Genomic DNA, 12,414 nt, shown 5'->3' on the forward strand with positions numbered 1-12,414 from the left:
AAAAGAAAAAGAAAAAGAAAAAGAAAAAGAAAAAGAAAAAGAAAAAGAAAAAGAAAAAGAAAGAGTCTCAAAACTCATACCAAAACCACAGGCAAAAGCAGGGTAAAAGTGTGGGGGGGGAGGAGGGAGGGGGAAAAAGTGCACTGTTTGAAAACAGTTTAATGCAAGAAGGAATTGTACAGAATAGTGATGCAAACCTGCCAATCCAGGCCCCTTTTGGTGCATACTCACCCCCTCCCTTACTTTTACTAACTTTAACTCACTTTACTAAGTCACATTATAGGCAGTAGAATCAAGCAAGAGTTTCTTGGAGAGATACACAAGCTATTCCAGATCTTCTATTCTGTCTTTATAGTAAATCCATTGAGATGGGAGCTTCACTTTTTACTTTTTATTTAGCTTGTCTCCAGAGTGACTATTTGTCATAATAATTAACTAGTGCCCAGAGTGCTGGAGCAAACCATTAGTAGACCAATAGCAGCATGTTCCAGGAAAACCAGGGGAATTTCACATGTTCCTTGGCTCGGCTTGGAAGGAAAATAACAGCTTTCTGTGAAGGCTGCAGTGGAAAACCAGGACTCTGAAATAATTTATCTGGCCTGAAGGATCACAAAGCAGCAAACACAAAGCAGACTCAATCTGAAGATGAAAAAGGCAGGGCAGGAAAGAAAAAGTAGCATCTTAATTAAATGGGAGGAAAAAAAATGAATTTCCTTATGTATCTCAGCTGTAGTGCAAGATTTCAGTCTTGCAGGACTTCAGTTTCTGTCACTACAAGATGTCCTGTTTTTTGGAATTTGTCAGTTCGTCTTTTCTTCTGGTTACCCTATTTCCAAATGAACTTAAGGAAGCATCCTGTCTTACAGGCAAAGAAATCATACTCCATTTCATAGCTTACAGAAATGATGTCAGGAGCATTGAACTGTGTCAGACAAGTTAGACCTTATTGAAAGCTAAGAACACCGTGTGGGATACTCTTGTGACTTTGTAAATATTTCTATCGTTTTCTTTCTTAAGCATGAGAAATAGTGATTGTCTGCTCTGGAATATTCCCAAGGGTGACAACTATGTGATATGAGGACTGCAGAAAATTAGCTGTTGTTTAATAGCTGTTCTTCTTCTGAGACAAACAGTAGAAAGTTTACAGTCAAAATTTGATCTTTGTTTCTAAAATAAGATGAGGGTCTCTGAAGTGCTAATCTTACACATTATAAAACCCTAAGCTAACTCTATAAAGAGAATTTGAAATCGGCATTAACTGCAGTGTTCTTGCTTCCCAAATCAGCTATTCTGACTGATGAGCTTCTTCACAAGTTTGTAACTGTGTAAATGTCCCCACAGTGCTTTTGACATTTCAGTCCATTCAGACCTCTCCTGGAAGAATGGCATCCAGGGAAAAAGAAGAAAAATCTCATCCTTTGCTTATTAATATTTTTGTCCTTTATGAGGTGAAAGTTAGAGTCACCTTCTAAGATGGTCATGCCATGGGAAAGATGCTTCCCAGGAGCATCATCTCTATACTATGAGGAGCACAGGACAAGCTTTGCTGCATGAATCATTTCTTGGAGGGATTCCTGACCTCCATCCCAACAAACTCTCCCAGCATAGATCTGTTTGAAAACAGTCCTTTCCCCCTGTTTACTAATTCCAGAAAGAGAGCATCCACTTTAAGAAGCAAAATTTACATGAATCTTCTTGTCTTTTAATAGAAGGAATCAATAAAAATTCTTCCTATACCTTCTGACCCAAAAAAGATACAGGCTGGAGGTTAAACAGTCCATGCTGAATAAGACAGCTGAGAGAAATAATTGTAGTTACTACTTGGTTCCCCACACAACTTTGTACAATTTCATCATGTCTTTGCTTAAATGAAATAGTGACTCAGGATGACCAACAAGACACTTGCAGATTTTTTTTTTTAATTTTCATAAACAGATTCTGTCAGCATCTTAGCTTATTGAAACCAATTGTCTTTTTCCCCTGTTTGTTATACTAAGTAGCACTTTTGTTATTCAGAATTTTTTTCCATATTTTGTAATTTTCCAGTTTTGGTAATTAGACTATTTGCCATATTATTAGATGTGTCTTTACACTCTTCACAATCCTATAGCAGACAAAAAAAAATGAAACATTCTTTTCTGGCTGAAGAGAAGGAGAATTCAACCAAAATGAAAAGAACAAGATCTTTCCTTCCTATGAATCTCAGGAGATGCAAATATGATGTTACCTGGCTGCTTCTTTCCCAGGCAGAGAATAAACAGTCAGCCTTCTGGACTATCCCATGTTTCTGTCATTTCATGATCCACCTGAAAAATATAATTCTGAAATCATCTTCAGAATGATAACCTTCAATGGATTCTCTCTAGAATGAATCTATAACTAAATGCAATAACTGAAAGCAATGCTTTCCAATTAAAATTTTCTAATTCAGAGGTTTTCCTCCTTGTTTTGCCAATCCTTGGCACCATAGCAGTATTGTTAGTTTCCTATGCATTCAGGAAAGTCCTGTTTCCTTCCTTTCCCCTCCATCCTCTTTTTTCTCCTATTTCAGACCCTTGCTCTAGATCAAATTGATGAAGAATATCTCAGGAACTGGGAACTTCCAAATAATGCTATTATTATTTCAGTACGAGATATAAGTTCAAAAGTCACTAGGCACCAGGAATGAGAGTTCTAATATCCACATAAAAAAAAAAAAAAAAAAAAAAAAAAAAAAAAAAAAAAGCTATGAGTATGAATGGGAAGAAATGAGTCCAATGGGCAAGTTGCCTATTTTGAAGCACTGAACATATTAAGAATGTGAATCAAAGGGTTTATTTAAATTTGTTAATGATCTTCTAAGTGGAAGAAAAAGTCATGGGTGAAAACAAAAATACACTGGCATCTGCTGAAAACCCCAGTCTGTAAGAAGGTAGGAGGCCTTCAGAGACCCTTACCAGTGATTAAGCTGTTTAGATCAGTGGTAGTTGCCTTCACTGATTCAGCAGTCTGGACCAAGCAAAGGTGATGTTTCTAAATTGCTTTGCAGAAGCCTTCTCCTTTCCTCCTAACGGAGCCAGGGAGCAGGGGGTAATCTCACTGGCTCCGGACAGCTACTGCTGGGAACAGGAATGTGCAGAAGAGGTAATTTATGTTACGCACTGCCATCTACTGTGTCTCTGCTCAAACTACGCCATGAAGCTCAAGCCTAGAAAACATAGAACCTCAAAGAAAATTATCACAGTATGTCAATCCTGTTGTGCTTCAAGAGGGGATTGTACAAGGATATGGAGAACAAATCCATATCAATGCACAAATAAATACAAATGGCGTATGTTGTTTCTAAAGATCCCAAGTTTTGTGTGGTGAAGGAGTTTGCCCATATTCTTTTATTTTGAAAGTAAGGATTCAATGTATACTATCGCATTAACAAATTATAGCCTATACATATAAACCAGAACTATCTTCTGTGTCTTAAGATGCTTGTAAGACAATATAAAGACATCTTCCTGACTTCTATCCTATATGAAAATTTATGTTAACACCTAGGAGTGAGTTTCAAAAAACCTGTCAAATACATTTACTCATATTCCAGCCCAGAATCTCCCCAGGGCTGTAGCTATACCCTATTTATAAATAACCAGCTAACTGATAATATGAAGGAACATTTGGCCTTTTAAAGTGATAAGAGTGGACCACCAAGTGTTACATGGAAATCACAAAGTGAGAAAATATATAGACTCAGTGCAGTGCAGGACTTTGTGAAGAAAGCATCTGATTTTTCCAGAAAACCTTGGGGATATTGGCAGCCCTGAAAAAGTTCTGCCAGTTGCAGTAGGACAACTCATGGCATCACATTCTTCTCTTTGTAGAACAGGCATAATCTAGTGATGTGTTGGTGCACTGCATTGTAGATCTCACAGAATCATAGAATCACAGTACTGGAGAATATCCCAAGTTAGAAGGGACCCACAAACATCATCAAGTCCAACTCCTAGATCCATACAGATTGATCAAAAATCAGACCATGTGTCTGAGAGTGTTGTCCAAATGCTTAACTCCAGCAGGCTTGGTGCTGTGACCACTACCCTGGAGTGCTTGTTGCTCCCAACCACCCTCTTGGTGAAGAATCTTTTCCTAACATCTAGCCTGAACCTCACCTGTTGCAGATCCATGCTGGTCCCTTGGGTCCTGGCACTGTCCCCAGAAAGCAGAGCTCAGCACCTGCCCCTCTTCATGAGGAATCTGCAGGCCACCATGAGGCCTCCCCTCAGCCTGCTCTGCTCTGGGCTGCACAATCCAAGTGACTTCAGGCACTCCTCATCCATCTTGCCCTCCAGACCCTTCACCATCTTTGTAGCCCTCCTTTGGATACTCTCTGATAGTTTTATGTCCTTCTTATGTTGTGACACCCAAAACTGCACACAGTGCTCAAGGTGAGGGTGCACCAGCACAGAGCAGAGCAGGACAATCCCTTCCCTCGACCAACTAGAAGATCCATGCCTGATGTACCCGAGGCTATGGCCCAGGGTATGGCTGGCCATTTTGGCTGCCAGGGCATGCTGCTTTCTTGTATTCAACTTGCCATCAAACAGAACCCCCAGATTCCTTTCTGCAGGGCACCTCTCAAACCCCTCATCCCCCACTCTGTACATACAGACAGATTTTCTCCATCCCACGTTCAGAATCCAGCACTTGCTCCTGTTAAATATCATGCAGTTGGTGATTGCCCATCCCTCTAATTTGTCAAGATCTCTCTGCAAGGCCCTTGAGGGAGACAACAGCTCCTCCCAATTTAGTATCATCTGTAAACTTACTTAGTATGAATTTGAGTCCTGCATCCAGATCATTTTTGAAAACATTAAAGAGAACTGGCCCCAGAACGAAGACTTTGGAAAAAACTGTAAGATCTGTTCATTTACAAACATGGGCCTGTTTTCCATCCAGATGCTGTATCCTCTCCATGCATGAAATCATGTATCTATTCCATAACATCATTTGTAGCTTCACCTGGTTTTGTTTGTTTGATTGTTTGTTTGTTTGTTTTTCATGGTATTTTTCTCCACTTGAACATTGTACCAATACACAAAGAGAAAGAGTTGCTACTGGGAAAAATAAAAAATAAAATAATAATAATAAAAAAACTCTTTACCCACAATACTCACACTGCTTGATTCTACCAGTCCTCAATCATTATTTTGCTTCAAGGCAGGAAAGGTTAAGTGATTCAAGTAGTTTCAGCATGTGTCCAGGTTAGAGATGAATAACCACACATTTAGCAATGTATGAAGTCAGAATGAATGACAATTTTAAGGCTATTTTAGTCTCATGCTTCTTTCTAATATTTCTTCATTTCATTTTGGTACCTCACTGCCTAAAGCCATGTACTATTTTAAATTACTTGCCATTCTTACTAGGATTAACCTAAGTTAGTAGAGGGGCTTTTTTTCCTTCATTGCAACTCTAACCATATGTGGGACTATAGCTCCCATTACATTTATAGATATTATTTTCAGATTGTGGTACCTGACATTTTCACAATTAAAGTACTGGAACATGAACTACATGAAAGTATGATCCAAGTGTATAAAATGGGTTGGCAAACCATACTGGAGTAGTTACATGCAATCTACTATCAATATGGAGCTATGCATTGTACAGTCCCATAAGGCATACCTAGAGTCCCATGCAACATGGCATTTTCATTATTTCATTATTGTTGTGGTTTACCATTTTTACAGATATGGGAATATATTGAAAGACTGATATAGAATTCAAAAGGATCGTAACAAACCAGAGACACAGTCCACTGAAATACTGGACTGGATGGAAATATTATTCAAAGGGTGTGTGTACAATATATGGTAGCTAGACAAGGACAGTCAACTGCACAGGCACTGGAAGGCAGATGGCTAAACAGCAACTGTGAAAGAAAAGAAACTGGCAGTTACTGTAGACCTACAAGCAAACCAGGAGTCAACAACATAACACTACTGAAAAAAATATATATTAAAAAAATGTTGATGTAAATAAATAGAATCTCTAAGACTGGCAGGATCATCTCTCTATCCTACATAGCACTGTTCAAACTTCAACTGGAGTTTTCTTTTCTTAAATAAAATGTTAAACTTGCTGGAAAGGGTACTGAAGAGACTGATGATTGATTGAGGTCTGGAAAAAAAAAAAAAAAAACAATGTCTAGGAGGAAAGAATGAGGGTATTTGACCTCTTTAACCTACAGCAGAAAAGACTGAGAGGGATCATGAGAACAGCCTTCATATGTAAAAGGCTGTTGTTAAGAAGGGATAAATTTGTTCCTTGTACTCATTGTGGAGGAAACAGAAGGTAATGGGATAACATTTTAGTTAGAAATTTTCATAATACACACTAGAATATTCTTCCTGACAGTAAAAAAAGCACTGGAGGATCCTGGAGCCTTCATCCTTGGAAACCTTTAAAAATTGATGAGGTAAATCTTGGTTAGAGAGACAGCACTGGTGGGTGCTGTTTTATTAGGTCAGCAGACTGTATGACATGGACCTTGAAGTTTCTTTGAGCCTTTCTCCTCAGCAGTAGGTCAAGAGAAAAGATCAGTGCAAGAAGATGGTTGAGTCTTCAGCCATCTTCAGTCTCCGACCATCCATTAGGAGAAAAAGAAAATGAGAAAAAAATATTTTCTTCTATCTAAAGTCCCATCGTAGAATCATAGAATGGCTTCAGTTGGATGGGACCTTAAAGATCATCTAGTTGTAGGCAGGGGCATCACCCACCAGATCAGGTTGGCCAAGGCCCCATCCAACCTGGTCTTAAAAACTTCCAGGGATGGGGCATCCACAGCTTCTCTGGGCAACCTGTTCCTGTGCCTCACCACCCTTACTGTGAAGAATTTCTTCCTAATGTCTAATCTAAATCTATCCTCTTTTAGTTTAAGACCATTCCCCCTGGTCCTATCTACCTGAGTAAAGAGTACTTCTCCATTGTTTTTGTAAGATCCCTTTAAGTATTGAGAGGTCACAAGGAGGTCTCCCTAAAGCCTTCTCTTCTCCAGGCTGAACATCCCCAGCTCTCCCAGCCTTTCTTCATAGGAGAGGTGCTCCTGTTCTCTGATCATCTCTGTGGCCCTCCTCTGGTCTTGCTCTAACAGGTCCACATCTATCTTCTGCTGGGGACCCAATCCTTTCTTGTGTCGGGGGGCCATCTTTTCACATACATATTATGGAGGAGCAAACACTACTGACCTTAGAAAATGTTGACTGTAAGGAACAATGTGCAAAGTGGTCTTTTATTATTATTTATTTATTATTCAGGAAGAGGCAAGTTGCTAGTACAGTAGTTAGAGGGCTGGAGCATATGATATACAAGCAGGTTCTAAGGAACCTGGGTCTGCTAAGGAAGCCTGGAGAGAAGGGAGCTGGTGGGTGATCTAACTGCAGCCTTTGTACAGCTTGAAAGGGGTTGGAGAGAAGATGAAGTAAAAAAAAAAAAAAAAATCTTAGAGGGGCCCAACAACAGCCAAGAGGCACCAAATACAGACTGCAACAAGGGAAATTCCAGTAAGATAAATATAAGGAAAAAAATGTTTTAGAGTGATACTGGTTAAACACTGCACAGATTCTCAGGGAGGCTGTGAAATCCCCATCCTTGAATATTTTCAGCACTTGACCAAAAAAAGCTATGTGTCAGCTGTCAGTTCAAGTAGATTTAAAAAGGTGCTGAATGCTGCAATGAAGATTTTTTTCTTTGAATTTTAGGTTGGAGCAAGGGAAGGAAGGTTGCTCGTTTGGGGGTTTGCTTTTTTTTTTAGTTGTGTGTATTTATGGTGCTTTTTTTTTTTTTTTGGTTTGGTTTAGTTTTGGTGCAAGGTAGGTGGTTGTTTGCTTTTGATCACTAAAAATAAAATCTCTGGGGGCAAAAATAACTCTTGTAATATGTCAGTGTTCACAAGAGGTTTTTACCAAATTACTGAGTGTGATAAGTGCAAACACTAGCCGCAGCCACAGGCCAGTTAAGTGGTTTATTGAAAGTACTGACTACAATGCAGATTTGCACATTAAGTACTCCCTTATTTCTACCTCAGGTAGCAACAAACCTGAGCAAGGATGGCATCTCTGTCTTGATCTGTAGGTCTTGACACTGGACGAAATTCAGCATCTTGGATTTTTTTTTATTCCCTTCAAGTTTTTTCCATAATAAAAGCTTTATTTTGTTGTATTTACTGTTGATCACGATCTTTATCTTAAAACAAATCTGTTTCTTGTACCCAGGGTATTTAATTCCATTGTACGCACTGAGTTCTTTGTTGTTAAAAGTTTATTCTAAGAAACTCAACAGCTGGCATTGATTTCTTTTTTTTTAAGAGCATTGCAAAACTATTTCTTTGGGGGGCTGGGGAAAGAACATATGTGAAGAATTAAATCAACTTTCAAAAAATATCCAAAAGCAGTGTTTGCCCAGTGCTGGCATCATGCCAACTTCGACACTATCTCTTTAACTCTGTGGCAAGCTGTTTCCAGAGATATTTCTGATATCATTTCCTTACCTCCATTGCAAAAGCCTTTTTTATAAGGTGTAAGGTTCTATACTACAGATCTGGGAGCTATATTAAAGGATCTTGTTATAGGACAAAAACAAGAAGGTAGCTAGAAAGCTGGAAAGGAAGCTAAATGTTCACAGCTTCAAAAAAAATTCCAAGGGGATTCCACAGAGATTGTATTTCAGTGTTTTAATGTGTTGTGCATGTTAAAAAAGAAAAAAATAGTAAAGAATTCTAACAACCATACCAAATACTGTACCATAAGTCAACTAAAGGGAAAAAAAAAAAAAAAAAAAAAAAAGGAATGAAAAGACAGTAGAATTCTTCCCTCATATATGATACAACTCAACATCATATATTATCCTTACACTCACTTGTTCATGCCCAGATTCATCTTTCCTAAATGAGAGATTTACAGTACATGGTTACCATAGACTAGTTTTATATGAATGGAAAGAGAAAGGCAACATCACAGTGTTATTTACCCCTTGAGTAAGATGAAGATGCACATTGTCTAAGATGAAGTATAGAAAGATCTAAAGCAGACTCCAAGCTCCTGCTCTAATGGTTGAGTTAGATACTTAAAAATGTGAGAATAAATGCATCCAACAGACCCACCTGCAACATACAGAACACCCTTTAAGGAGAAGAAGTACATGTGCTAGTAAATACAGTAAAACTCTTAAAGAGGTTTTAACAGAGACTGAAGGAAAGAGGTTAAATATTTAAGACAATACTGTAAATTATTGACAGAAAATGAGACACACAGATACTTTGGTTAAAACAGAAAAGTAACCCCCTCCCCAAAGACACCAAAAAAAAAAAAAAAAAAAAAAAAAAAGGAAAAAGGTGCAGGTGCAGGCATTACTATGCATTTAAAAAGAAGTGCAAAGCAAAATAACTGTTTTCCTCTAGACCATCAGCATCCTTCAACTGACAAAGTTCATATCTGAAGAAGAAAACATTTCTTCATTTATTTATGTAGTCACTCTGATGCCAGGACTTTCTTTAAAAAAATAAAATAAAATATATTTTTTTAGATGTACTCTCCAGCTATTGCCTCTTCATTCCACCTGGGTCTTTTTAAGCCCATTAGTTAGGAATGATAGCCTGCGGGTTCTTTCCTTACATAGGAGACCCAGCTGCACTCCTGCACCCTTACCATGCCAGCGCATGTTACTTTGGGATGATATTGTGCTGAACTGTGGCAAAATACAATAACCACAGCTCACAGTTTTGTCACTGGCCTTATTTAAAGTGTCCTCAGCATGGAAGCAATACCCTACCTCTTTCTGAGGTAGAATAGTTGCTGCCGACTCACATAATAATCATGTGGTTATTTTAAACTAACAGACTGAGCAGATTTCTGATGAATAGCTTACTTTTTAGAAGTGTTCATGTCTCTTTACATAATAATTACTGTGATGTATACCACAGAGCAATTGAAATTATGGAGACACCATCAGACGAAAGGAATGGAAAATATCAAAGCATGCATAAAAAGACTACTTGACATATTTGCAAATAAATTTCAAAACTATAACATTGCTGATATTATGGTTGTTCATTATTATTAGCCAACATATGTTTATCATAACCAATACAATCAGGAAAAAAATAAAAATAAATAAATAAATAAAAAATAAAAATAAAATGTGACTGCAAAATTCACCAGAAAAGATTAACCCTGTTTTCAGCGGATGGCTTCAAAACTAAAGGGCACCAACTTGCAATCAATTTTCGTTGTACATGCTCATAACAGGTGGGAAACACAGTTATTTGATTTATCTCAGCCTGCAATGGAAGAAAACAATTTTAAGCCACATATAAGTCACATAGAAGGACAGACATCTTAATCAAGACAAGACATCATGCCTGTAGGTCAGGGTCAACAAGGTGCAAGGCCAGAAACAGGCACAGCCGTAATACAGCTCAGGCAAGGACCAGGTTAAACATGGCTCCCAAAGCAAGGTAAGGGAGCTGCCAGCAAGGCTCTTCTTGTATGAAGTTGGACCACATCTCCTGCACTGCCAGGCACAATACACACTGCATGAGCCTACTGCAATGCCTGAAACCTCTGCTATCACAGTACACAGGAACAGACTGTAGGTATGAGCATAGCATATTGTGGTGATAGATTAAGTGCCTTGAGTTACAGAACAAAGGTTTTATAAAAGCCAGATCTTCTCAACACAAAGCTATTTGGAGCATGTTTGAGTTAGCATTACTTTTTTCCTCTTTAGTATCTTGTGCTTCGTCAAGAAATTCAAAAATTTTTAAACACTGAACAAAGACTTCTCCAATGATTTGATAAGTGTGAAATATCAGTCTGTTTTCAGAAATGGCTTGTCATGGCCTTTGCTCATGTTAAATTTAGGTGGGAAGACTTCCCACCTAAATTTTGCAAACTCATGTGTCTGTGATAAGTATCAAATTTCAATAAGAGATAAGTATCTCACATGACCAGACAGGCCCTTTCATATCAACCAGTTTATTACCTGATGTAGGATTTATTGAGTGCCTCTGGAAGGATTCCCCAACCCTCCTTACTCTCAGGGTATTTATATACTTTTTAATATATAAAAGCTGAGACATGCTGCATAGGAAGTATTTGGCTGTTCCATCTTGACAGAAAAAATTACACTTTCCCAATAATCTTTCTGCCAGTCCTCCAGCTCTATCAAAAGCACACAGGCTTTCACAATGACTGCTGCCCACCAGGAATCAAATAGTTACTGCCTTACACAAGTAAACCATAGTCAACGTTAATCAGCCTTTAATCTGTCAATTGCCCTTCAATAAAAAATATATTCATGTTATCCTTCAGTAATCATGGTTTCAACCGAGCAGGGTCTGCTAGTTCTGTGAATAGAGGGAATAGGAGTGTTTTTATTTTTGTTTTGTTTTTCAAAGACCAAGAAAAAAAAAGGAGGAAAAAAAAAAAAGAAAAAAAAAAAGAGAGAGGGAAAAAAATCACACTTTACACTTTCAAAAAGCCTCAGGACCCAGGATCCGGAAAAAATAGAAAAGCTTAAAACCTAGTTTTAAAAACTTGTTTTCTCTTATTGTAACTGTTCAATTCATGCTTCTACCTGGTTTCAGGAGTTCTCAACAATCTAGGAGGAAAAAAGAAAGACCCCACAAGCAATATTAGTTACTCCAAAAGACAGTGTATATTATTAGACAGAGATAAGTTAAAACTCTTAATTAAGAGATTACGTGCATTTTTTAGGGCTGGCCTCTGATCCTTCTCAAAGTTTGCACAGCTATACATAAAACAGAAGCCTAATCTAATGGATACACTCATTGTCACATCACATCATCATCACAAAGCTGCCAGAAATGTCACAAGTCTGTGTAATAACATACAAGAAGGACCAGCAAATGACCCAGTAAATCAGTTATGAAAAAAATAAAAAATAATAATTAAAAAAAAAAAACTGCTGAAAGTTTATAAAAACAAACAAAATCAGTGATCTCCCTTCTGCACTTTTATGTCCCACAGATTCCATGAGAGCAAATGGAGAAGTAAGAACTGCTTTAGGTGAACTTTGATTTCTGGAAATGCATGAAACTGTTCCCCATGTACTTAGTTTGGTTCTGTCAGATTCACAGCTGAACGTTTACCAAAACATCACTTTTATTTTGCTCATTAAGAAAGTGCCACACATCTCAGTGTTCTTGTCTATCTCCATGTTTTTTCACATAATGTGCTAGCAGACTGGATCAAATGGAACAACCTCGAGGTTACTCAAAAGGGATATCTGAGTAGAAAATTCTTGATTCTCAAACCTGTTATTGCTTTGGGGGAAGTTGCCATTCAGATGCAACTCATGCAGTTTACCTGAGCCTTTAGTTCATCACTATCTCTTAATATTATTTGGTTTTGTTTCAGTAAATTA

The 12,414-nt window shown here is 37.9% G+C and overlaps 1 long non-coding RNA gene across 2 annotated transcripts in view; it reads right to left on the minus strand.

The window, feature by feature from the left end:
• LOC118164635 overlaps window positions 1-3,514 on the minus strand; it is a 74,232-nt gene extending 70,718 nt beyond the window's left edge. For both annotated transcript variants that reach the window (XR_004749577.1, XR_004749576.1), the window contains exon 1: window positions 2,228-3,514. This is a non-coding gene — a long non-coding RNA (uncharacterized LOC118164635). The remainder of the gene's footprint in view (window positions 1-2,227) is intronic.
• Window positions 3,515-12,414: the final 8,900 nt, after the last annotated feature.

Source organism: Oxyura jamaicensis, chromosome 3, assembly GCF_011077185.1.
Source record: "Oxyura jamaicensis isolate SHBP4307 breed ruddy duck chromosome 3, BPBGC_Ojam_1.0, whole genome shotgun sequence".
NCBI lineage: Eukaryota > Metazoa > Chordata > Aves > Anseriformes > Anatidae > Oxyura > Oxyura jamaicensis.